At 39.4% G+C, this 26,954-nt stretch overlaps 1 protein-coding gene across 9 annotated transcripts in view; it reads left to right on the top strand.

The window, feature by feature from the left end:
* The window catches only part of PACSIN2 (protein kinase C and casein kinase substrate in neurons 2), a 236,603-nt gene that overhangs the window by 84,858 nt on the left and 124,791 nt on the right, over nt 1-26,954 (top strand). The window lies entirely within an intron of this gene.

Here is a 26,954-nt window from a genome sequence, read left to right as displayed (position 1 = left end):
AATGGGACTTTCGAGAGAAAACGAACCATTTAGCTTTTCCAGTTGACTGTAATTGCTCTTTTGTGACTTGGCAGGGCAAGATGTTACCATGCACCCTACTCCAAAGCCCTCCCCCCCAGTCCTCCTTCTTAGCTAGCTTGCTCTTATGTCTTTTCTCAGCTGGACCCTTTGTCCTCATCCCCACCTGAAGACTGTCGCTGGACACTTGTTTATATTTTTATTGGATAGCAAATTGTAAAAGTTGTATTATTTTAATAACTGAGCAGCCTTACATGCGTATTTGTTTCTTTTTTGGAGTCATATTCTAGAATTAAGTTGTTGCTCCCCTCCTCCTCTCCTTTATTTCTGCGGTGGTATAAATTCTAATCAGGTTTAAAAAAAAGTTATTTAGTTTTTATCCCAGTGCTTAAGTGATTCATCACTCAGTGAGTTATAATTTTTGGATTACCTATTCTCTTGACTCTTAAAAAAGCAGTCCCCTCTTTCTGTTCTCTAGAAAATATCATGCCAGTGTAGTCTGTGCCACATACAGAAGTATGTTTTCTTGTTAGGTCGTTTGTCACCTAAGGTGATTTGTGTGTTTTGAACACTTTGTAGGGCAGCATAAGAAGGGTGTCTAGAAACCCCCAAAGGATATACTATTTCTTTTAGACCTTTTGCCCTTGCTCTGTGGCTCTGACTATCCCCTCCAGTCCTTTCCTTCTTGGTAATAAGATATCTTGCTGAATTCTGAGATTAACTTTAAATGATAGTTGTGCTACATTCATAAAAATATTAAGAGGCATAACAACTTTAAACCAAAGTGTGTCTTGCAGGTATGAGATTTAGGGAGCAAAGAAAAATAAACTTCCCTCTTTTTTCTCTTTATTTTTATACATTGTTAGTCGTCTGTTTTGCTCATCCTCAAAATTCAATTATTCATTTGGTGGCATAATTATAAAGAAGTAGGTACATGATATTTTGAATTGTAATGGCTCTTGGAGTCAATATAGCCAGGCTCCCTCATTCTTCTAACAAAGGAAAAGATTAAGAGGTGAATGACTCCTCCACTTGTCCAAGGTCACACGGTTTATTGGTAGCTGAGTAAGTCTAGAACCTAGCTCTCCTGACTTCTAGATCTCTGCCTTTTCTATTACAGCAGTCTACTTTCTCCAAATATTATCATCTCATGATTAAAAGCCCTCTGCTAAACTATGTGATGATATTGTAAATTACTGATTATATATGTAGAATGGAAAGATCATATGTTAATGTTTTTGTTTGTTAAATTTTTTTGAATTAATAAATAAATAAATTAAAAAAAAAAAGCCCTTTGCTAAGAGCCCTTTGCTAAGAATGGCTTTTTTTCAGCTGATGAGTCTACTTTCATTTACAAATACTCAGCTTTTATTAAATGTATGTGAGTACTGTTTGGCATAGGCATAGGGAGGATTCCCTCAAGTACAAAGGGTATTGCCATTTCTCCCTCTGAGACAGAATTTTTCTTAAAAACAGAGTTCTCTCTTTTAAAATTTTTCTTGCCTCTCCCTCTAAACTTACTTATTGATACAAGTAAGCCTAATTCTGTTAGATGACAAATCCACACTTAATAAAATCACAGCTAAAAAGAAATAGGTAAGTACTTGATTCTCCATTGAAAAAGGATTCTCCAGGATGTGAAGGAAAACCCTGAACTGTGTGGAAGCATTTTGGTCTTTTTAAAGGGGATATTGATAACTGTACTTGAGCTGGACTGAATGGGTTTTAAAATATGATAGACTTTAAAATAATACATTATAATGTACATAGAGGGAAATGATTCACTTTATAAAAATGGAATTTATCTACAATTTTTTGGAATAAATTTAAAATGATCTCTGCTAAAAATTGAATTTAAATCCTTCTGAAAGTCAGGTGTGACAATTAGATGTACTTAGAGGTGTGCTAACAGTTGGTGATTGTTCTTAGATCTTGCTGTGCAATGTCTATGCAAAGTCACCTCAAAATGTCTGTGTAAAGTCACCTCAGAATACTTGGAGAAGCTTCATAGAAGAGCGCTCATTTGTATTTTCTAAGGTATTTAGCGTTTTATGCCTTGAAGAATTTCTGAAACGTACTACAGGAAAACAGACACGTCTATAGATATTATAAGTGTACTTGAAATTGAGTTTAATAACTTTATAGTACCTATTTTAATTCATAAAACCTGAGAATGAAGTGGGATACACAAGCCATATTTTTGTGCAACACCTCATGGTGTTTTATTAGGCCCCTTTGCTAGTTATTGTGGGAGAAGCTACTGCTTTTGGGCCCTAGAGAAAGAATGAGGCTTTGGGCAGACTAGTCAGCTTCTGGAGAGTGGCATAGTTCAGTTCTCCTGTAATTTAGTTACCTTTGTTCTCCAGTTAGTATTTTATAAGCACATGTTATGTATAGAATATTTTAATTGAATTTCTTTTCTTAATATGTAAGTGACCTTCTTAACATTTGCCCCATCAATAAGTAATATTTGATTCCCTTTTCTTTCTGGGCCTATAGCTTCTGCCCACATTAGTGTAAATTCTGTTATGCCTGTGAGGTTTCACAATAAATTCTTCTATGAAGAAGGATACCAGAATGGCATGGTGCTGGCATTGCTGCATTCTCAGGAGGGCTTAAAGGGCAGCTTCTGTGGCTGCTGTTTGCCTAGAAAGAAGCCCAAGGATTTATGCTGTTGGTATCACATTTCTCACTTGGGGCTTCTCTGTCTCTGCTTGGGGCTTTTCGGTCTCTGGGGCTTCTTTCCAGACCAACTTCCAGTGGTGGCCTTAGAACTTCCTCTAAGGATGTGAAGAAACTTCTCCCAATATTCATGGTAGATCCTGTGGGTTACAGTAGGGTTAAGAGGAGTATATGGGTGATAGTAACAATGGGAGATAGTAACCATGGAAACACGAGGGTTCATTGATTTGAATGAATGAATGAGTGAATTGCAGTGTTATTTGCCTAGAGAATGCTTTTGAAAGTACTCAAGTCATGTTTTACTGGGATAATCTAAATGCATTTTCACCTGTTGTTCTGACTTGATGCCAAATGATGGGCTAGGTATCAAACTGTTTAATGTCTCCTCTAGCTCTCAGAGTCTGGCCTGAAAATTTTTTTTCAGTAGGCTGTCATACATGAGTCATAAGTCATGAATCTTTTTGTAGTCTCATAAAGTGTACTATCCTATTTTTGGATAATTTAAAATTGAAGCATGCTGAATTTGAGATTTGTGCCAATGGTCATCACAGTATTACAGGATTAAAAATTTTTTTGTAACATGGGAACCTTGTGCTACAAATTTAATACCCACTCTTTTTTTTCCCATCAGGATTTTTATGCAGTGAAGTCCTTGGGGTTGATCAGAAAAGAATGATTTTGTTTCAGAATGCTTTATGTGACAAGATACTATTGATGAAGTTAACAGGTTAAGATAGTGAATGTCACAATTCCATTTGCTCTTTGGTTCTCAAATTCCTGACATATCAGTCCACTGGATTCAGGCTGGCTGGATAGATTGATTCATTTGTACATGTATGCATTTGTTTATTGAATTTATTCATTTGGCAGAGTCTCTTATACACGTAGTGCTATTCAAAACAAATGCAGCACAGGGAAATTTGGGTTCAGCTTCTTTTTTTCTTCCTGGTATGAATTGATACATTAAAAAAAAGTAGTTCAGGGCACAGTGGACTATTGACTTGGAAAGAAGAAACAGTTTGCTACTTTACCACTTATGGGCAAGTTCACTTCAGGTTCCCTTGGTCAGTCAGATCTGATCCTTACCCTTGTAGGAAGACTTTTATACAATAAGACCATGATGCCCTGCAGGAAAGCATCAGGACCACTTTTGGGAGAGAATTTTTTACATATTTAACATTGAACTCTAAGGCAGTAAATTTATTCTTAGGTAAACTTCTAAGTTTAAAGAATTATGATGATGAAACATCATGGAATGAGGCATAAATTTTATTTGTCTTGGCATCCACCTCCTTTCATTGATGAATATGCAGGCATCTGAGCTCCATGCTTATTTCCAACCATCCATTGGATCACTACCTGGAGAAACAGTCTACCTGGATGCAGCCTGGTTGGATTGAATGATTAATTTGTGCATTTATGCATGTTTGCATTCTTTCATTGGGTTTATTCATTTGGCAGAGTCTCTCGTACACTTAATTCATGTCAGGCACTGTGCTAGTCACTGGAAATTGATTGTGGTTAAGATCAAGCTCTTGCCTTTGAGGAGCTCACAGTTAGCCGGGTAAAGAGACTTTAAATGGCTGGGTGATAAGTCTTCTCAGAGACCTATGAGGATCTTATTCAGCTATGAAGAAAGGAGGAGGGGGGTATGAAGGTCAAAGCAGACTCCACAGTTTATGATGAGTTTTGGCAAGTGGTATTTGTTTGACAGACAGGAAAGGCTGAGGGAACAGTATATGCAGAGGCAGGGAGGTTGGAGAGAGTATGCCATACTTGAGAGTTTGATATAGCTGGTGTGTAGTATATGTATATGTGTGCTTTGGGTTCCTTGATTTTATCATATCCCAAACCAGGTGTTTTCCATCTTAAGCCAGTTCTTTCTTCTGAATTCTGTTTCTGTTTGTGGCATTACCGCTTACCTTGCCCTCAAAACTTTTAATTAAAACAAACTAAAACTTTTCATCCCTTTTCCTCCCTCATTCCTTAGCAGAAATCAGTTGCTATGCCCTGTCTGTTCTTCCTCTTGTATATATTCCTCCTCTCCTCGGGTCTCCTACGTTACTCTAATCATTACCTTCTAGAGCTGTCTGTTCAATAAGGTAGCCACTAGCTACATGTGGCTATTCAAGTTAAAATGAAATAAAAGTAAAGATTCAGTTTCTAGTTGCACTAGCTGCATTTCCAGTGTTCAGTAGCTGAGCTGTTGGGTAGCTCAGATCTAGGGGCCTGATAGTCTGTTCCCTACTCAGCTGTCCAAGGGAATTTTATCATGTGCTTTTGGTCAGGTCATTCCCCTGACCTTCCAGATAAGGCCCTAACTCCTTAATGTGACATTTCAAGGCCCTTCAACCTTTTTTGTTGTTTTTAACAGTAATATATTTTTTAAACTTTTCATTGATATGTATTGTATATACCATGTGATCATGCAAAGTGAACAGTGGTTCACAATATCATCATATAGCTGTGCATTTATCATCACAATCAACTTTTTCACCCATTTTTGTGACAAATAACATGTATACAAAACAGTAAGTTTCAAAGCACAGCTCAACAATTCGTTGTAGAACAAACTGCAGTTTGATATGAGTTACAGTTCCACAATTCTAGGTTTTTACTTTTAGCTGCCCTAAGATGCTGAGAGTAACAGAAACATCAATATAATGATTCAGTAATCATACTCATTTGTTAAACCCTACATTCTCAGTATAATTCCACCAACCTTTGATCTTTCTCCCACTCTTTAGGGGTATTTGGGCTATGCCCATTCTAGCTTTTTTCATGTTGGAAAGGGGCTGTCGACAATATGGGATAGTGGGATGGAACTAGTTGATGTGCTGGAAAGGTGGCCCCTCTGCATTTCAGTACTTATCTGATCCAGGAACCCATCTGAAGATTGTAGGTTTTGGAGAGTTACCCTAGTGCATGGAACATTTGTAGAATCTTATATATTGACCTAAGTGTTCTTTAGGATTGGCTGGAATGGTTTTGGTTGGGGTTTGGCAAGTTATAATAGGTAGCAATGTTTAATTGAAGCTTGTGTAAGAGTGACTTCCAGAGTAGCCTCTTGACCCTATTTGAACCCTCTCAGCCACTGATGCCTGATTTGTTACACTTCTTTTCCCCCTTTTGGTCAGAATGGAATTGTTGATCCTACGGTCCTAGGGCCAGGTTCTTTCCTGGGAGTCATCTCCCACACTGCCAGGGAGACTTTCACCCCTGGATGTCATGTCCCATGTAGGGGGAAGGGCAATGATTTCATTTGCAGAGTTGGGTTTAGAGAGAAAGAGGACATATTTTTTCTCCCATCACTCAAGGGACTTTGCCAGTACTTTTTGATTATCTACTTAATATATTCTAGGATGTATCCAGGCATTACATTAAGCTATACCGGATTGAAGGTTCTCATTCTTCTTCTGGGCTCCTTGTGTTTGGATTGATTAAATGAGCTATCCAGACTGGTTGAGTTAGATGTTGTACTACAGAATATTTAGGTTCTGGACAAAATAAATCCTCCCTCTTTTTTTTTTTTAATTAATTAAAAAAAATTAACAAAACATTAAGATATCATTCCATTCTACATATACAATCAGTAATTCTTAATATCATCATATAGTTGCATATTCATCATTTCTTAGAACATTTGCATCGATTTAGAAAAAGAAATAAAAAGACAACAGAAAAAAAAGATTATACATACCATACCCCTTACCCCTCGCTTTCATTTACCACTAGCATTTCAAACTAAATTTATTTTAACATTTGTTCCCCCTATTATTTATTTTTATTCCATATGTTCTACTCTTCTGTTGATATAGTAGCTAAAAGGAGCATCAGACACAAGGTTTTCACATTCACAGAGTCTCATTGTAAAAGCTATATCATTGTTCAATCTTCATCAAGAAACGTGACTAATGGAACACAGCTCTACATTTTAAGGCAGTTCCCTCCAGCCTCTCTGCTACATCTTGAAAAACAAGGTGATATCTACTTAATGCATAAGAATAACCTCCAGGATAACCTCTCCACTCTGATTGGAATCTCTCAGCCATTAATACTTAGTCTCATTTCACTCTTCCCCCTTTGGTTGAGAAGGTTCTCTCAATCCCTAGATGTTAATTCTCAGCTCATTCTAGGGTTTTTCTCAGTCCCTTGAGGCTGAGTCTCAGCTCATTCCAGGCTCTCTGTCCCACGTTGCCAGGAAGGTCCGCACCCCTGGGAGTCATGTCCCACACAGAGAGGGTAAGGGTGGTGAGACTGCTCGTCATGTTGGCTGGAGAGAGAGGCCACATCTGAGCAACAAAAGAGGCTCTCTTGGGGGTGAGTCTTAGGCCTAAATTTTAAGTAGACTTGACCTATCCTTTGTGGGGTTAAGTTTCATATGAACAAACCCCAAGACTGGGGGCTCAGCCTATAGTTTTGGTTGTCCACACTGCTTGTGAGAATATCAAGAATTCAACTTGGGGAAGTTGAATTTCTCCTCACTCTCATCATTCCCCGAAGCAGGCTTGCAAATACTTTTCCAGTCACTGATCAAATCACTCTGGGATTCATCGGGGCATCACTCTGGACAAACCAACAAAATCTCATGTCCTACCTGAGATTCCAAGTACTTAGGGCATTCAATCAAACTATCTACATGAGTTATGTTAGGAAATGCTCTAGTCAAAATATAAATTTTGTAACAAACATTTTTTGCTTTAGTCTCACATGTAAGGTGACATTTTAAAATACTAATTACCATCTATTTTCAGCACCCTGCAATAATGACATTCCTTTGTTCTTCCTCATGCAAAAACATTTTTAAAATTTGTACATTGTACATTTCACTATTATTATACACTCTAGGCATTCCTAGATTATACCATCTCAATCTTTAACATCTATCTTTCTTCTGATTTCATTTATGTCCCCAGCCCTCCTCCCTCTATCATTCTCACATGCAGCTTCATTCAGTGTTTTAACATAATTACATTACAGTTAAGTAGTATTGTTCTGTCCATTTCTGAGTTTTTATATTCAGTCCTGTTGCACAGTCTGTATCTCTTCAACTCCAGTTACCCCATATCTTACCCTATTTCTATCTCCTGATGGTCTCTGTTACCAAGGAAATATTCCAAGTTTATTTACTAATGTCAGTTCATATCAGTGAGACCATACAGTATTTGTCCTTTTGTTTCTGGCTAATCACACTCAGCATAATGTCCTAAAGGTCTATCCATGTTGTTACATACTTCATAACTTTATTCTGTCTTAGTGAACTGTCTGTTGATGGACATTTTGGCTGTTTCCATCTCTTGGTAATGGTTAATAATGCTGCTATAAACCTTGGTGTGTAAATGTCCATTTGTGTCCTTGGCCTCGTGTCCTTTGAGTAGAGACGGCATATAGATGGGTCCTGTTTTTTAATCCATTCTGCCAGACTATGTCTTTTGATTGGAGAGTTTAATCCATTAACATTCAGTGTTCTTACTGCATGGGTAGTACTTTCTTCTACTATTTTGCCTTCTGGATTTTATATGTCATATCTAATTTTCCTTCACTCATAGTCTTCCTTTCTATACTCTTCTCCACACTTCTCTCTTCTGTCTTTGTATCTGTCTCTATTGTTCCCTTTAGTATTTCTTGCAGAGCTGGCCTCTTGGTCACAAATTCTCTCAGTGATTTTTTGTCTGAAAATGTTTTAATTTCGCCCTCATTTTTGAAGGACAGTTTTGCTGAATATAGAATTCTTGGTTGGCAGTTTTTCTCATTTAATAATTTAAATATATTATCCCACTGTCTTCTTGCCTCCATGGTTTCTGCTGAGAGATCTGCTCATAGTCTTATTGGGCTTCCCTTGTATGTGTTGGATTGCTTTTCTCTTGCTGCTTTCAAGATCCTCTCTTTCTCTTTGACCTCTGACATTCTGATTATTAAATGTCTTGGAGTATGTCTCTTTGGATCTATTCTCTTTGGGGTACGCTGCACTTCTTGGATCTGTAATTTTAAGTCTTTCATAGAGTTGGGAAATTTTCAGTGATAATTTCCTCCATTCGTTTTTCTCCTCCTTTTCCCTTCTCTTCTCCTTCTGGGACACCCACAACATGTATATTCGTGCGCTTCATATCGTCTTTCAATTCCCTGAGTACCTCCTCATATTTTCCCATTTTTTTTTCCTATAGTTTCTGTTTCTTGTCGGATTTCAGATGTTCCGTCCTCCAGTTTAGAAATCCTACGTTCTGTCTCTCGAAATCTACCATTGTAGGTTTTCATTGTTTTTTTTCATCTCTTCTACTGTGTCTTTCATTCCCATAAGTTCTGTGATTTGTTTTTTCAGACTTCAGTTTCTTCTTTTTGTTCTTTCCTTGCTTTTTTTATATCCTCCCTCAATTCATTGATTTGGTTTTTGATGAGGTTTTCCATGTCTGTTCGAACATTCTGAATTAATTGTTTCAGCTCCTGTATCCCATTTGAATTGTTGGTTTGTTCCTTTGACTGGGCCATATCTTCAATTTTCCTAGTGTGATTTGTTATTTTTTGCTGACGTTCAGGCATTTAATTACCTTAATTAGTTTATTCTGGAGATTGCTTTCACTACTTTTATCTAGGATTTTCTTGCTGGATGAATTTGTTGTCTATCTTTTTTTTGACATTCCGTTCAGCTTTATCTGGACCTTTAGCTTAAGTTTTGTTTAAGCTAAACAGGTCCCACCAGCATAAGATGATGCAGTACCTTTAACTTTGGCGGACTCTCCCTGCTGGGGGCGTTGTGGAGACAGAGGAGAGATTGTAGGCTGGTTTTAGTGGCTTCAAATTACCAAGCCCTGGTGTCTGAATTCCTTGAGGGAGGGATTCCACCTGGATAGGGCTTCACCCCTCCCCTGGGGAAGGCACAGGCTCCAGACAAGCCCCCCAAAGAGCTCACTTCTGCCTATGCCTGGGGCAGTTGCAGCCTGAAAAGTCCTGCCACTGTATCCAGAGGCAGTCAAGCCTTTGTTAGATACACAGCCACAAAAACCTCTGTTTCCTTCTTTTTTTTTCCCCCCCTTTTTCTGTCAGTCCTGCCCCCTTGGTGCTGGGGCAAAAATGAGCAACCTGGTTTTGATCAGGTTCACCTAAGCTGGGGGCCTATTTTTAGTAGTCAGAATTTGTTAATTAGTTCCACAATTGGTGTTTGATTGTGCCCAGTCCCTGCTGCTGGTAAAGTCCTTTCCTTTCCCCTCTGGGAAGCGGCCTGTGGGGGAAGGGCGCCAGACCCCGCAGCTTTGGGAACTCACGGTTTTGGGAGGTGCTCGCAGCGGATCCAGCTGGTCCAGACTGGGGTATGCTGTGTGTCTGGTCACTGACATGGCCCCAGGAGCTGTTCTGTACTGTTTCTGGTTATTTAATAGTTGTTCTGGAGAACAAACTAAAACGCGCACATTGTAAGCCGCCATCTTGACCCGAAAGTCAATCCTCCCTCTTTAAACTGCTGTTACGCCTCCCCTCCCACTTTTGGGCCTGTTCTGCTCAGTCACTGTAATTCTATGACTGTTCTAGCTTACTAGGTGCCGGAATGCAATATACCAGAAACAGAATGGCTTTTAAAAAGGGGAATTTAATACATTGCAAGTTTACAGTTCTAAGGCCAAGAAAATGTCCCAATTAAAGCAAGTCTATAGAAATGTCCAATCTAAGGCATTCAGGGAAAGATAGCTTGGTTCAAGAAAGCCAGTGAAGTTCAGGGTCTCTCTTTTAAGTGAGAAGGCACATGGCGAACAGAGTCAGGGTTTTTCTCTCTCATCTGGAAAGGCATGTGGCGAATATGGCATCGTCTGCTAGCTTTCTCTCCTGGCTTCCTTTCGCAAAGCTCCCTGGGAGGTGTTTTCCTTCTTCATCTCCAAAGCGCTGGTTTGTGGACTCTCTGCTTCTTGTGGCTACGTCATTTGTCTCTGCTCTCTCTGAATCTCTCTGTAAAATGTTTCCTCTTTTATAGGATTCCAGCAAACTAATCAATACCCACCCAAATGGGTGGAGACACATCTTCACCTAATCTAGCTCAACAACCACTCTTGATTAAATCACATCTCATTGGAGATGATCTAATTACAATTACAAGCATACAATGCTGAATAAGGATTAGAAGAAGCAGCTACCTTTACAAAATGGGATTAGAATTAAAGCATGGCTTTTCTAGGGTACATACATTATTTCAAACCAGCACAGTGACCTTCTTTTATCTTTCCCACTATACCTTGGGTGCCTGGATCTCATTACTGATTTAGTTTCATCTCTACCCTCCCACTCTTTGCAAGGTTTTCTTGCACTCAGAAAATAAATGTTTTTAGCATATTGAGAGAAATAGACATAAAATGATAAAGACACGATTGTTTGGGCTTAATATCATTTCCTCAGTTTATCAGAAGATATTGAAAATATTTTAAAAAATTGAAAAATATTTTAAAATTTCTTCAGCCAGTCAAGCTGGCAAATTATTCAAAGTAGGCTCTTTCTGTCTCTGGGTGCATGCACATGTGTTGGCTGTTATAATTGAAGTTAAAATAGTAACCAAGTCATTTTCTTCAGTGTCTCATAGTAAACTTATTAAATGTGATAATTAGACATTTTATCATAAATGGAAACATGATTACTTTTTCCTTTTTGTAAATGTTTACCAGGCAGGTAGCATCATGAATAAATACACATACAACACATATAGGAGGCTGAACATTTTGTTTTGTTCCAGGAGTTTTCAGTGGCCCAATGAGGAATGGGTGTTTTAAGTCCTGCTGCTGAACTGACATCCATCATCTGGGGGTGGGGTGTGACCAGAGAGGGTGGAGAGTCAGCCCCACAAGCAAATTAGGAGGGAAAGAAAACATTTATTGGGTGCTTAGCGTATACCAGGCATTTCACATATACCTTGCCATTTCAAGCCCTCATAACTACCCTATGAAGTAGGTTGGCCATGTTTAGTCCCAATTTAGAGATAAGTAAAATGAGACTTAGAAGTTAAAACTTGCCCCTGTCAGTCCTATTGCAGCTAATTCAAACCATTTCTTTCCACTATTCCCGTTTAAGGGAAACTTTTGCTAATAATCTTATGCTTGCTTTTAGCCTATTAGTTTCAGATTATTGCTTGATAGGTGGGTTCCCTGTTCATCTTCCCAAATTACTGGATGGTCCTTCATATTATGTGAACTTTAAAATAAAACCAATGCCAAGTTATAACTAAGTTATCAATGTGTCCAAATTGGCCCCATATTCTTCTATAGACTAGGATGCACTGGCTCCAGCTTGTAAGTTTGAGTGAAATTGAATAGTTTCTGGAGTAAGTGCATAAATGCCTACAAAATATTTAAAAAGCAAGTCATTTTTTTGCTTGAGCACACCTTTTTAAATTTCAGAGTCACATATTTAAGCAACGCACTTCTTGACAAAGGTTTTAAGGGCATTGAGTCCACTTGGTGGTGTTTTAGCATTCCTGTGATGTATGGCATATGGCAGGCTCTTATCAGGAATGGCTATGTATTGTTGGTGTGGCTGAAACAGAAGTCACTCTTCCTTGCAGTGTAATAAATGACAGGCTTTGTTGTTGGCCCCCTGCTGATAATAAATTATCTTTCCTCTTTCTCAGAAGCCACAGTAGCTTTCCCCTAACTGCAGCTCTACCCCATCTTCCCCCAGCAAGACCCTGTGCTGTGCTGATTTATACCTCCTTTTTCCCATGCATGTTCCTCTACCTAGAATACCCTTCCTTATTTCTCCCACTGATGAATTTCCACTGAAGTGCCATCTGTGGACTCTGTGGACCCTCCTCTGTGTCCCCATAGCGTTCGGTGTAGAACTCTCTCCTAGGATGTGGCTACCATGCTGGAGGAGGATGTTGAAGTGCCCCTAAGCCTGTGGGAATGGGAATGTCTGAGGTCCCCATCACTTTCATTCCATAACCCCGGGCCTAAGGGAACTCAGGTGATCTGCCTGGTTCACCTGCCACTGCAGCTCAGCCACAACTCAGGCCAGCCCCCTACTCCAGGCATTGTGCTAGATCCTGGACAGATGCCATTTGATCTTCACAACCTCCAAAGCAGATTGAATCCCTTGTTACAGATACACTGTGTGAATCACAGACCCCTTAAGTATTTTGCCTGAGGAGTCAGACCATTAATGTTCATGCCCACATGTCTTGTGAAGAATCGTAAGTGCAGAGTTAAAGACCTTCTAGATTTATGCTTCCAGGCTGTCTGTGTCCTTTGGTATTATTCTCTCTTGCTGACTCTCATTTTCAGTTTTACACCTTTTAGTTCCTCTGGAAGACTCAGCAAGCCGTCTTGTGCAATCAGATTTTGAGGGGTATTGAAGAGCCTCGAAAACTGCTGCAGCTCTACACTGGAAAGAGGCAGCAGAGAACTGCCCACAGAGGCCCTTTTGTGTGACAGGGAGTCCTGCTTCTGAAGGGGCTGCCTCAAAGTGGAGGGGTTGAATGAAGCTGAAGTGATTGACCTGAGGCCACTCTGACTCATGAGTACAGTTAATAATGCCCTTTGTCTGACCTTGAGAACCTGCCCTCACAGACCTCAGCAGGGCAACTTCACAGCCTCCACTCTGAGGGCCCAGAGTTTCTCTTCTCTCTTCTCCTACCACATCTGCTCTTGTTGAATGCCCCCATTTTCTTGCCTGAAAAAAAGGACAGCCTCCTGCCCCATTTTATCTTTTTTCTTTCTCTTTTTTCCAAAAGAAGCTTTCTGTCTCATCTAGGTTTATGTGATCCTTCTTTTTTAAGGTTTCATTGTCTCTTTTGAGTTGGAAAACTTGCAGCTCTAGGGAAAGCTATTCCACTAAACAAGTGCTTCTGATTAAGAGAAGGAACTCTTTGGAAAGTATTTGATATAGCTCTGGTGGTGCTTCTCAAAGACTGGTGCATAGAACTTTAGGGGAGAAGGAAGAAACAAGGTGCCCTACTCAATAGCCCAGTGGCCTGCAACTTAATCATACACAACTCCTGCATCTATGGTCATCTGTTATTTGATGGATACTATGGTTAAGAGTGAGGATACCTGGAAGTGAGTGGCAGCAGTGGTGAGAGTTGTAATGGCAGTGATGTACTGATGCATTAGTGTGTGCTCTTCAGTCCTAATCACCTGCTGGATCTGAGGGAGGAGTAGCATGTTTCCAGGAGGCTGTGTGTGTGTGTGTGTGTATTTAATGTGCATGTATAAAGGGATTTTAAGGTGATGTTGGAATGACATCAACTTTAATCGCTGGCAGGCAACTGTACATGTTATGGCATAACTAGGGCTTCTTCCTGGATTGACATGGTGGCAAATCAAAGAGCACTTGTTCTTTTTGAGCCATAAATGAGTCTTTGTTGAATGTGACCTTAGGCAATCAGTGTAGAATGCTTACATTTTTGAAGTAAAAATATCCACATCTGTTGAATGTGTTTAATAGTGTCTAATAGGAACTTTCTTGAGATTTTGATGAAGTAGGTCACAATGCTTTCTACATTTAGGATGGTAAAAAATCAGAATCAGCAAGACCCTTATCATTTATTATGGAAATGGGAAAACTCAGCACTGGAAGGTTATAAGTAAGACAGAGATGTGAGTGAATCTGGGCTCCTCTGCATTTATATTGGAATCTGGGGCAGCTTACTTGGTAGGTCAGCCTTTGTTTGCCTCATGTTAAATGGGCCCCACTGCAGACTTGCTGTGAGCATCAGAGGTCATGTGTCCAAAGGCTTGGGATGTGGTAGGTGCACAACACATGGACTTTCTTACTCTTGTCCCCAAGTTCAGGGGAATTGTAATGTGGGCATAGTTCCTGGACACAGTGGTGTTCAGTAAATGTTGCCTTCCCAGGTCTCTGGGGACAGATCCTTAGGCTTTGTTATTTTTACCCTTATTTCCACCATAGACTTAGCAGAGTTTGGGCACTAAAACACACACACACACAGCTTCCTGGAAACATGCTACTTCTCTGTCAGGTCCAGTTGGTGATCAGGAGGCCACACTCTGGATTATATTAGACATATTATGTGGTATTGACATTCAGTCTAAAGATTTTTTTAAATGTAAGACTAATAGGAAGGATTTTTATAATTTTGCCTTTTAAACCATTTGGCTATGAAACATTAATTTCTCTGAATTCATTTGTTGCACTCATTCAAAAGGAGCAACATTTACAGAGTCATGGAGACGAGAGGAGTGGTTCTTTGGGACTAACCAGAGGTTGTTAATTGGGGGCTGAGGCATATAGTGAGAAGGGAAACAAAGTGTGAATAGTGAGGCTGGAGCTGGGAAAGGGTTTAGAATCTGAAGGCCCCTGCTTGCCACAGTAAGAAGTCCTGGTGGGGTTTTGAGTAGAACATAACCTGATCTTTCCAAAAGACATACTAACTGCTGCAGAAACATCATGGAGACGCAAAGGAAAGGGGGACCAGACTTGTGGTGAAATAGGAAAATGTAAGAATAGATAACTTATAAGAAGTTTGACTGTGAAGAGGAGGAGAGTAAGAGCTCAAGAGGGTCAGAGAGTCCAGGCCAAAGACGCAAGAAAAGGGATGAACTGATGGAGAAGATTCCCTGGCAGTGGGAAGAAGTGGTGAGATACGTTACAGGGTGCAGGGGTCAGCCTTAGACAAGAGGAGAGCCAGCATGTGGATGCAGATGTGTTTGAGTGGGGGCAAAAAGTGGAGGGGCTTCTAACTTCTTTCTTGGTGTGTTCTGTCGGGTAAGACTTGTCATCTGTTGAGGATGAGAGGAAGAAAAGGTGGCACAGGAGATGTCAGAGGTAAGGGAAGAAGGTCCATAGGAGGTCGTGTGATGCTGGCACTCAGAAGTCAGTGTTGGGGATCCTGTTGAGGTGTGATTTTTCTCCAGTCATACTCAGCAGACTGGTTATAGTCGGGGGGAGGCCCACAGCATGAAAGGTGCATATGTGAGGAAGAATTAGATTTCAAGAGTTGATGGTGTCCCAGTGGTGTTCTGAGGCTAAAAGGGGTGAAGACATCTACCATAAACGTGGTGTTCAAGGCAACGGGCTGGGAAGGGAGGACAATTTATCTCACTGACCAAAGACAGTTCAGTAGTCCTGCTTTCTGAATTTCTGGTGAATTTTTTCCATGAATGTAAATATTAGTCCAAGGGAAGAAAACATGATTTTCATGGTTAGAGAAGGTGCTGTAATTACAAAAAGGAGTCAATTGAAAGTAAACAGACTGAAAAGCATCTCTAAAGTCTGTGTACCCTGAAGAATTTATTGTGTCTGTTCACAATTCTGCTTGGCACTTGGTGCTTCCAGAACAGGAGACTTTTAGGGTCCTTCCATGGGTCTGACCTTGCTTCTTTCTCTCTACCTAACCCTGACAGGAAGCTTATTAGCCTGAGCTTGAACGCCAGGGATACAAGGTCATCACTTACTGAGGGATTCCTTTCTGATGTTGGAGAGCTCACCTTTTAAGGAGTGTTTTTGTATAGTTATGACTTACTCCCTTGAAACAGTCACGCCTTATTATATGAAGCAAGAATAATTATTTCCCTTTCTCTAATTCAAATATATGCATCTTAAAATTTACATATTTAAGTCATTTTAAAGAAATGAGCCTAAAGAGCACTCATCTCCATCACAACATAGTCTAAACTTAGTCTGGACATTATTGTTGGTTCACACATTCAGTTACTTAGTAAATATTTGAGCAGTTCTTCCTCATGCTAAGCACTGGAGCTACAAAGATGAAAATACACTGTCCTCATCCTCAAAGTTTACATTTAAAGAATCCTGTTGGGGATTGAATCATGTCCCCCACAGAAGGCATGTTCAGGTGCCAAACCCTGGTCTTATGGATGTGTATCCCTTTGTAAATAGGAACTTAGTAAAGTGTACCCTAGTTGAATGAGGATGGGCCTTAATTCAATATGGCTGCAGTCCTAAGCAAAAGATACTGGGCATGGAAGAGAAGCCACAGGAAGCAGCTAGCAGCTGGAAGTCAACCAAACCTAGGGGAGAAAAGAGAAGGCGCTGCCTTGTGCATGTCCATATGACAGAAAAGCCAGGGAACACCAAAGATTGTCTGCCAGGCAGAAGATACTGACACTGGGAGAAAGCAAGCCTTCTAGCCTCTGAAAACATGAGCCAATAAATTTCTGTTGGTAAGCCAACCCATTGTATGGTATTTATTGTAGCAACCAGGAAACTAAAGCAAATGTTTATACGCTGTTTGGCTTATACCCAGTTTCCAATGTAAAATTGTTCATCTTTTTTCCTTTATAATGTCTACGTGGTGTGTCCATTCTGTCAGTTCACCATTGTTTTCTTAGCTTTTGAGCATTTGACTTGTCCCCAGTTTTTGCTACTATAAATATTACTGTGATGAACATTTTGTTCAAGCTATTTTTTCCTTTGAGTTTATTTGCTTGGGGCATATTCCCCAGGGTGAGACTGCTGGATCAGAGGTTGGTAACTTATCTGCCTTCCTCTTTTTTTCATATTTTTCAATGGAAAGCCCATCAGCAATGTAAAAAAAAATTCCTGTTATAACTCACCAAAACTGGTGTCATATTAATCTTTCTTATTTTTCAAGGAATTTCTTTTTTTTAAGGTGAATGTGCTGGTTTTCCAGATGGTAATTTGTTGTGTTAGATTTGACTATGTTGTGCAGCAATAGCAAGTGAACCTTTCTCAGAGGCTTATCATAGCAAAAATATATTTATTACTCTCTTTGGTTGTCCCTTGAGGGTCAGCTGGAGGTGCAGTTCCATATAGTCACTCAGGAGCCCCATTCTCTTGTAGTTACAAAGCAGAAAGGCAAAGGTTGGGTCTTTGCGTGGAGTTTTCACTGACCAGGACTATTTATGTGACTTGGCTTAGGAGAGAGTGTTGGTATGAATATTCATGTGTCTGACCCAGCTGTCTTTTCTCCTGTCTGCTCATCTCTTAACGCCTTCATGTAGTAGAATTAGATTCTTGGTCTTTCTATCAGCCCTTAATATATTAATAATATATTATTAACAATAATATAATAAATAAATATATTAGTACAGTGTAATATTCAATTAATATATTAATAATAAGATTTTTATCATTGTGTCACATATATTTTCCTTGCTTTTTTTTCTTTTGATTAACTTTAGGCACATCCATTTTTTATCTGACATTCTTTCTTTCTTTACTGTCACAAATTTCTTATTTCCAAAGTCAGAGAATAAGCATTTTCTTTGAATTACTTAAAATGGAATTTTAAAAAGTTAGGAGGACACTTAGAATTCACTAAAGTATATGTGAAGTGGTTTTAATCTAAGTTAGCTTAGTCCTTTGTGATACCTGTTGGTTCTGCAACATTAAAAACAAAACAAAACAAAAAATGTAATACCGATAGCTCGTGGAGTACTTGGGCCACGTGCATGGGAGTAAATTGCTTCTTGTTCATGCCTGAGACTGAGACTGATCGCACTTTCAGCTGCATTAAAGGAGTGTCCTCCATGAAAATGTTACCTCTTCTAGACTGATAAAGAACCTCTGAGTGTGGAATTTGATGAAAGCATCATCAGAGTTAGTGAAATTGAAAGATGTAGTTATAAAATTTACTCAGGCAGAGTGGCTCATGCTGGATTCATCCCAGAGAAGACTGTTCCGAGATGTGATGCTGGAGAATATCAGTGCTCTCTGTGGGATCTTCATGCTTTCTGAATAACAGAGCTGGTTCCGATGAGATGCCTCCTTCCACCTCTGGCGGATACGTTTCCAACGCTGCATGTTGAGTTCCTTGGAGACTTCCGGAGAAGATGGCAGCTTAGTAAGGCGCGTGGGTCTTAGTTCTTCCTCCAGAACAACTAATAAAGAAATAGAAACAGTACAGAACAGCTCGTGGAGCCACGACAGAGACCAGACACACAGTATACCCCATTCTGGACCGGCTGGACTGGGTAAGAGACTCCGCTGCAGTGAGGTCCCCGAGAGGCGCGCGCTTCCCCGGGCAGCTGGGAGCCTCGGATCGGCGGTTCCCCAAGCCGCGGCGGCTGGCGACCTGAGCTGCTCCCCCCACGCGCGTCTTCCCGGGCCAGCTGGGAGCCTCGGCTGGCGACTGCAGCCCCTCCCACACACCCGGCTTCCCGGGCCGGCTGGGAGCCTCGAAACAGTGGTTCCCCAAGCCGCAGCGGCCGGCGACCAGAGCCCCTTCCACACACATGGCTTCCCGGGCCGGCTGGGAGCCTCGAATCAGTGGTCCCCCAAGCCGAGGCGGCCGGTGCCCCTCCCCCACAGACGACTTCCCGGAGGGAAAGTAAAGAGTCTCCAACAGTAGTAGAGACTGAGCCCAACCTAATACCAATAGTGGCATTAATGAACAACTTCTGACTACTAAAAATAGGCCCTCAGCTCAGGCAAAACTGATCAAGGCGGAAGTCGTCGATTGGGCTAACTGAGAAAGAGAAAAGGGGGCAAAACAGAGCCTTCTGCGGCTGTTTCTATGGAGGCTTCGTTGCCTCTGGGCTCAGTGCTGGGATTACACAGGTTCCAACTGCCCTGAATGCAGGAACAGGCTGCTTTCAGGGCTCTCTACCACCTGAACCTTCCCTGCGGGAGGGGTGAAACGCAAATCAGGTGGAATCCCTCTCTCATGGATTTCAGATCCCAGGACTTCATAATTTGAAGCCGTTAAAAGCAACCTACAACCTTTCCTCTGTCTCCACCACACACCCAGCAGTGAGAGTCTTCCCAAGTTAAAGGAGCCACAACATCTTTTGCTGGTGGGACCCGCAGACAGACAAGCATCACATACTGGGCAGGATAAGAAAAACAGGGCCCAGAGACTTCACAGGAAAGTCTTTCAACCTGCTGGGTCCCACACTCAGTGAAATCTGATTAAATGCCCAGACGCCAGCAAAAAATAACAAATCACACCAGGAAAATTGAAGATATGGCCCAGTCAAAGGAACAAACCAATAGCTCAAATGAGATACAGGAGCTGAGACAACTAATTCTGAATATACGAACAGAAATGGAAAACCTCTTCAAAAACCAAATCAATAAATTGAGGGAGGACATGAAGAAGGCATGGGATGAACAAAAAGAAGAAATGGAAAGTCTGAAAAAACAAATCATAGAACTTATGGGAATGAAAGACACAGTAGAAGAGATGAAAAAAACAATGGAAACCTACAATGGTAGATTTAAAGAGAGAGAGAGGCTAGAATTAGTGAACTGGAGGATGGAACATCTGAAATCCAAAAAGAAACAGAAACTATAGGGAAAAGAATGGAAAAATTTGAGCAGGGGCTCAGGGAACTGAATGATAATATGAAGCGCACAAATATACGTGTTGTGGGTGTCCCAGAAGGAGAAGAGAAGGGAAAAGAAGGAGAAAAACTCATGGAAGAAATTATCACTGAAAATTTCCCAACTGTTATGAAAGACCTAAAATTACAGATCCAAGAAGTGCAGCGCACCCCAAAGAGAATAGACCCAAATAGGCGTTCTCCAAGACACTTAACTAGTCAGAGTATCAGAGGTCAAAGAGAAAGAGAGGATCTTGTCTTGAAAGCAGCAAGAGAAAAACAATCCATTGCATACAAGGGAAACCCAATAACACTATGTGTAGATTTCTCAGCAGAAACCATGGAAGCTAGAAGACAGTGGGATGATATATTTAAATTACTAAAAGAGAAAAACTGCCAACCAAGACTCCTATATCCAGCAAAATTATCCTTCAAAAATGAGGGAGAAATTAAAACATTTTCAGACAAAAAGTCACTGAGAGAATTTGTGACCAAGAGACCAGCTCTGCAAGAAATACTAAAGGGAGCACTAGAGTCAGGTACGAAAAGACAGAAGAGAGAGGTATGGAGAAGAGTGTAGAAAGAAGGAAAATCAGATATGATATATATAATACAAAAGGCAATAGGTAGAGGAAAGTATTACCCAAACAGTAATAACACTAAATGTTAATGGACTGAATTCCCCAATCAAAAGACATAGATTGGCAGAATGGATTAAAAAACAGGATCCTTTTATATGCTGTCTACAGGAAACACATCTTAGACCCAAAGATAAACAGATTGAAAGTGAAAGGTTGGGAAAAGATATTTCATGCAAATAACAACCAGAAAAGAGCAGGAGTAGCTATACTAATATCCAACAAATTAGACTTCAAATGTAAAACAGTTAAAAGAGACAAAGAACGACACTATCTACTAATAAAAGGAACAATTAAACAAGAAGACATAACAATCATAAATATTTACGCACCGAACCAGAATGCCCCAAAATACGTGAGGAATACACTGCAAACACTGAAAAGGGAAATAGACACATATACCATAATAGTTGGAGACTTCAATTCCCCACTCTCATCAATGGACAGAACATCTAGACAGAGGATCAATAAAGAAATAGAGAATTTGAATATTAGTATCAATGAGCTAGACTTAACAGATATTTATAGGACATTACACCCCACAACAGCAGGATACACCTTTTTCTCAAGTGCTCATGGATCATTCTCAAATATAGACCATATGCTGGGTCACAAAGCAAGTCTCAACAAATTTAAAAAGATTGAAATCATACACAACACTTTCTTGGATCATAAAGGAATGAAGTTGGAAATCAATAATAGGCAGAGTCCCAGAAAATTCACAAATACGTGGAGGCTCAACAACACACTCTTTTTTTTTTTTTTTTTTTTTTAACGGAAAAAAGGTATTAACCCAACATTTAGAAATCACACCACTCTACACATGCAATCAGCAATTCTCAACATCATCACATAGATGCATGATCATCGTTTCTTAGTACATTTGCATCGGTTTAGAAGAACTAGCAACACAACAGAAAAAGATATAAAATGTTAATATAGAGAAAAGAAATAAAAGTAATAATAGTAAAAGACAAAAACCTATAGCTAAGATGCAGCTTCATTCAGTGTTTTAACATGATTGCTTTACAATTAGGTATTATTATGCTGTCCATTTTTGAGTTTTTGTATCTAGTCCTGTTGCACAGTCTGTATCCCTTCAGCTCCAATTACCCATTATCTTACCCTATTTCTAACTCCTGCTGGAGTCTGTTACCAATGACATATTCCAAGTTTATTCTCGAATGTCGGTTCACATCAGTGGGACCATACAGTATTTATCCTTTAGTTTTTGGCTGGACTCACTCAGCATAATGTTCTCTAGGTCCATCCATGTTATTACATGCTTCATAAGTTTATCCTGTCTTAAAGCTGCATAATATTCCATCGTGTGTATATACCACAGTTTGTTTAGCCATTCTTCTGTTGATGGACATTTTGGCTGTTTCCATCTCTTTGCAATTGTAAATAACGCTGCTATAAACATTGGTGTGCAAATGTCCATTTGTGTCTTTGCCCTTAAGTCCTTTGAGTAGATTCCCAGCAATGGTATTGCTGGGTCGTATGGCAATTCTATATTCAGCTTTTTGAGGAACCGCCAAACTGCCTTCCACAGTGGTTGCACCATTTGACATTCCCATCAACAGTGGATAAGTGTGCCTCTTTCTCCGCATCCTCTCCAGCACTTGTCATTTTCTGTTTTGTTGATAATGGCCATTCTGGTGGGTGTGATCTCTCATTGTGGTTTTGATTTGCATTTCTCTAATGGCCAGGGACATTGAGCATCTCTTCATGTGCCTTTTGGCCATTTGTATTTCCTCTTCTGGTAGGTGTCTGTTCAAGTCTTTTTTCCATTTTATAATTGGGTTGGCTGTCTTTTTGTTATTGAGTTGAACAATCTCTTTATAAATTCTGGATACTAGATCTTTATCTGATATGTCATTTCCAAATATTATCTCCCATTGTGTAGGCTGTCTTTCTACTTTCTTTATGAAGTTCTTTGATGCGCAAAAGTGTTTAATTTTGAGGAGCTCCAACAACACACTCTTAAACAACGAGTGGGTCAAAGAAGAAATTGCAAGAGAAATTAGTAAATATCTCGAGGCGAATGAAAATGAAAACACAACATATCAAAACTTTTGGACGCAGCAAAGGCAGTGCTGAGAGGGAAATTTATTGCCCTAAATGCCTATATCAGAAAAGAAGAAAAGGCAAAAATTCAGGAATTAACTGTCCACTTGGAAGAACTGGAGAAAGAACAGGAAACTAATACCAAAGCAAGCAAAAGGAAAGAAATAACAAAGATTAGATCAGAAATAAATGAAATTGAGAACATGAAAACAATAGAGAAAATCAATAAGCCCAGAAGTTGGTTCTATGAGAAAATCAATAAGATTGATGGGCCCTTAGCAAGATTGACAAAAAGAAGAAGAGAGAGGACGCAAATAAATAAGATCAGAAATGGAAGAGGAGACATAACCACTGACCTCACAGAAATAAAGGAGGTAATAACAGGATACTATGAACAACTTTACGCTAATAAATACAACAATGTAAATGAAATGGACAAGTTCCTAGAAAGGCATGAACAACCAACTTTGACTCAAGAAGACATAGATGACCTCAACAAACCAATCACAAATAAAGAAATTGAATCAGTCGTTCAAAAGCTTCCCCCCCCAAAAAAGTCCAGGACTAGACGGCTTCACATGTGAATTCTACCAAACATTCCAGAAAGAATTACTACCAACTCTGCTCAAACTCTTCAAAAAAATTGGGTGGAGGGAAAGCTACCTAATTCATTCTATGAAGCCAACATCACCCCCATACCAAACCCAGGCAAAGATATTACAAAAAAAGAAAACTACAGACCAATCTCTCTAATGAATATAGATACAAAAATCCTCAACAAAATTCTAGCAAATCGAATCCAGCAACACATTAAAAGAATTATACATCATGACCTAGTAGGATTCATCCCAGGTATGCAAGGATGGTTCAACATAAGAAAATCAATTAATGTAATACACCATATCAACAAATCAAAGCAGAAAAATCACATGATCATCTCAATTGATGCAGAGAAGGCATTTGACAAGATTCAACGTCGTTTCCTGTTGAAAACACTTCAAAAGATAGGAATACAAGGGAACTTCCTTAAAATGATAGAGGGAATATATGAAAAACCCACAGCTAATATCATCCTCAATGGGGAAAAATTGAAAACTTTCCCCCTAAGGTCAGGAACAAGACAAGGATGTCCACTATCACCACTATTATTCAACATCGTGTTGGAGGTTCCAGCCAGAGCAATTAGACAAGAAAAAGAAATACAAGGCATCAAAATTGGAAAGGAAGAAGTAAAACTATCACTGTTTGCAGATGATATGATACTATACGTCGAAAACCCGGAAAAATCCAGAACAAAACTGCTAGAGCTAATAAATGAGTACAGCAAAGTAGCAGGTTACAAGATCAACATTCAAAAATCTGTAGCATTTCTATACACTAGTAATGAACAAGCTGAGGGGGACATCAAGAAATGAATTCCATTTACAATTGCAACTAAAAGAATAAAATACTTAGGAATAAATTTAACTAAAGAGATAAAAGACCTATACAAAGAAAACTACAAAAAACTATTAAAAGAAATCACAGAAGACCTAAATACATGGAAGGGCATACCGTGTTCATGGATTGGAAGACTAAATATAGTTAAGATGTCAATCCTACATAAATCGATTTACAGATTCAATTAAATACCAATCAAAATTCCAACAACTTATTTTTCAGAAATAGAAAAACCAATAAGCAAATTTATCTGAAAGGACAGGGTGCCCCGAATTGCTTAAAGTATCTTGAGGGAAAAAAAACAAAGCTGGAGGTCTCATGCTGCCGGACTTTAAGGCATATGATGAAGCCACAGTGGTCAAAACAGCGTGATATTGGCATAAAGATAGATATATCGACCAATGGAATCGAACAGAGTGCTCAGATATAGACCCTCTTATCTGTGGACATTTGATCTTTGATAAGGCAGTCAAGCCAACTCACCTGGGACAGAATAGTCTCTTCCGTAAATGGTGCCTAGAGAACTGGATATCCATATGCAAAAGAATGAAAGAGGACCCGTATCTCACACCCTATACAAAAGTTAACTCAAAATGAATCAAAGATCTAAACATTAGATCTAAGATAATAAAACAGTTAGAGGAAAATGTAGGGAAATATCTTATGAATCTTACAGTTGGAGGCGGTTTTATGGACCTTAAACCTAAAGCAAGAGCACTGAAGAAATAAATAAATAAATGGGAGCTCCTCAAAATTAAACACTGTTGTGCATCAAAGAACTTCATCAAGAAAGTAGAAAGACAGCCTACACAATGGGAGACAATATTTGGAAACAACATATCAGATAAAGGTCTAGTATCCAGATTTTATAAAGAGATTGTTCAACTCAACAACAAAAAGACAGCCAATCCAATTACAAAATGGGAAAAAGACTTAAACAGACACCTCTCAAAAGAGGAAATACAAATTGCCAAAAGGCACATGAAGAGATGCTCAATGTCCCTGGCCATTAGAGAAATGGAAATCAAAACCACAATGAGATATCATCTCACACCCACCAGAATGGCCATTATCAACAAAACAGAAAATGACAAGTGCTGGAGAGGATGCGGAGAAAGAGGCACACTTATCCACTGTTGGTGGGAATGTCAAATGGTGCAACCACTGTGGAAGGCAGTTTGGCGGTTCCTCAAAAAACTGAATATAGAATTGCCATACGACCCAGCAATACCATTGCTAGGTATCTACTCAAAGGACTTAAGGGCAAAGACACAAACGGACCTTTGCACACCAATGTTTATAGCAGCATTGTTTACAATTGCAAAGAGATGGAAACAGCCAAAATGTCCATCAACAGAAGAATGACTAAACAAACTGTGGTATATACATACGATGGAATATTATGCAACTTTAAGACAGAATAAAGTTATAAAGCATGTAATAACATGGATGGACCTAGAGAACATTATGTTGAGTGAGACTAGCCAAAAACTAAAGGACAAATACTGTATAGTCCCACTGATGTGAACCAACATTCGAAAATAAACTTGGAATATGTCATTGGTAACAGAGACCATCAGGAGTTAGAAATAGGGTAAGATAATGGGTAATTGGAGCTGAAGGGATACAGACTGTGCAACAGGACTGGATACAAAAACTCAAAAATCGACAGCACAATACTACCTAATTGCAATGTAATTATGTTAAAACACTGAACGAAACTGCATCTGAGCTCTAGTGTTTTTTTGTGTGTTTCTTCTGTTTTTTTATATATATATTTTATTTTTTATTTTTTTCTCTTTATTATGATTTTATTTATTTTTCTGTTGTCTTGCTATTTTTCTAAATTGATGCAAATGTATTAAGAAATGATGATCATACATCTATGTGATGATATTAAGAATTACTGATTGCATATGTAGAATGGAATGATTTCTAAATGTTGTGTTAGTTAATTTTTTTAAATAAATTAATTAATAAAAAAAATTAAAAAAAAAAGTGTAATACCCCCTTCGTATAAAATCACTCAACAAACTAGGAGTAGGAGGGAATTTCCTTGACTTGATAGAGAGCATCTACGAAAACTCTAGGGCTCAGTGGTGAAAGACCGAAAGCTTTCTCTCTAAGGTCAAAAATAGGACAAGGATATCCACTCTCCCCACTCCTGTTCCAACATTTTAGTAGCGGTTCTAGCCAGGGGAGTTAAGCCAGAAAAAGAAACAGAAAGCATTCACATTGGAAAGGAAGATGTAAAACTATCCGTATATGCAGATGACATGATCTTGAATAGAGAAAACCCTTAGGAATGCACACATACACAAAACCTCTTGGAGCTGATAAGGGAGTTCAGCTGGTTGTAGCATACAAGATCAATATGCAGAAATCAGTTGTATTTTTATGCTCCAGGAATGGGCAATCTGAGAATGAAACGGAGAAAACAATTCCATTCCCAATAACATCAAAAAGAAGAAAATATTTAATAAATGTCATGGTCAGGTTCATATGTCAACTTGGCTGGGTGGTGGTACCTGTTTGTCTGGTTGGGCAAGTGCTGGCCTGTCTGTTGCCATGAGGACATTTCATAGAATTAAATCATGAGCATGTTGTCTGCATCCACAGCTGATTCCATTTGTAATCAGCCAAGGGGAGTGTGTTCTGCAGTGAGTGATGCTTAATCTAATCACTGGAAGCCTTTTAAGGAGAATTCAGAAGAGACAGTTTCTCTTCTCCTCCTGCTTCGGCCGACAGACCTCTCCTGTAGAGTTCATCTAGACCCTCCATCGGAGTTGTCAGCCTCACAACCTGCACTTCAGATTTTGGACTCTACATTCCCATAGTTATTTGAGACACTTCTATAAATTTTATATTTACA

Source organism: Tamandua tetradactyla, chromosome 7 (assembly GCF_023851605.1).
Source record: "Tamandua tetradactyla isolate mTamTet1 chromosome 7, mTamTet1.pri, whole genome shotgun sequence".
Lineage (NCBI taxonomy): Eukaryota > Metazoa > Chordata > Mammalia > Pilosa > Myrmecophagidae > Tamandua > Tamandua tetradactyla.
The sequence above is the reverse complement of the archived record's forward strand: the minus strand, read 5'-3'. Positions and strand labels throughout refer to the sequence as shown.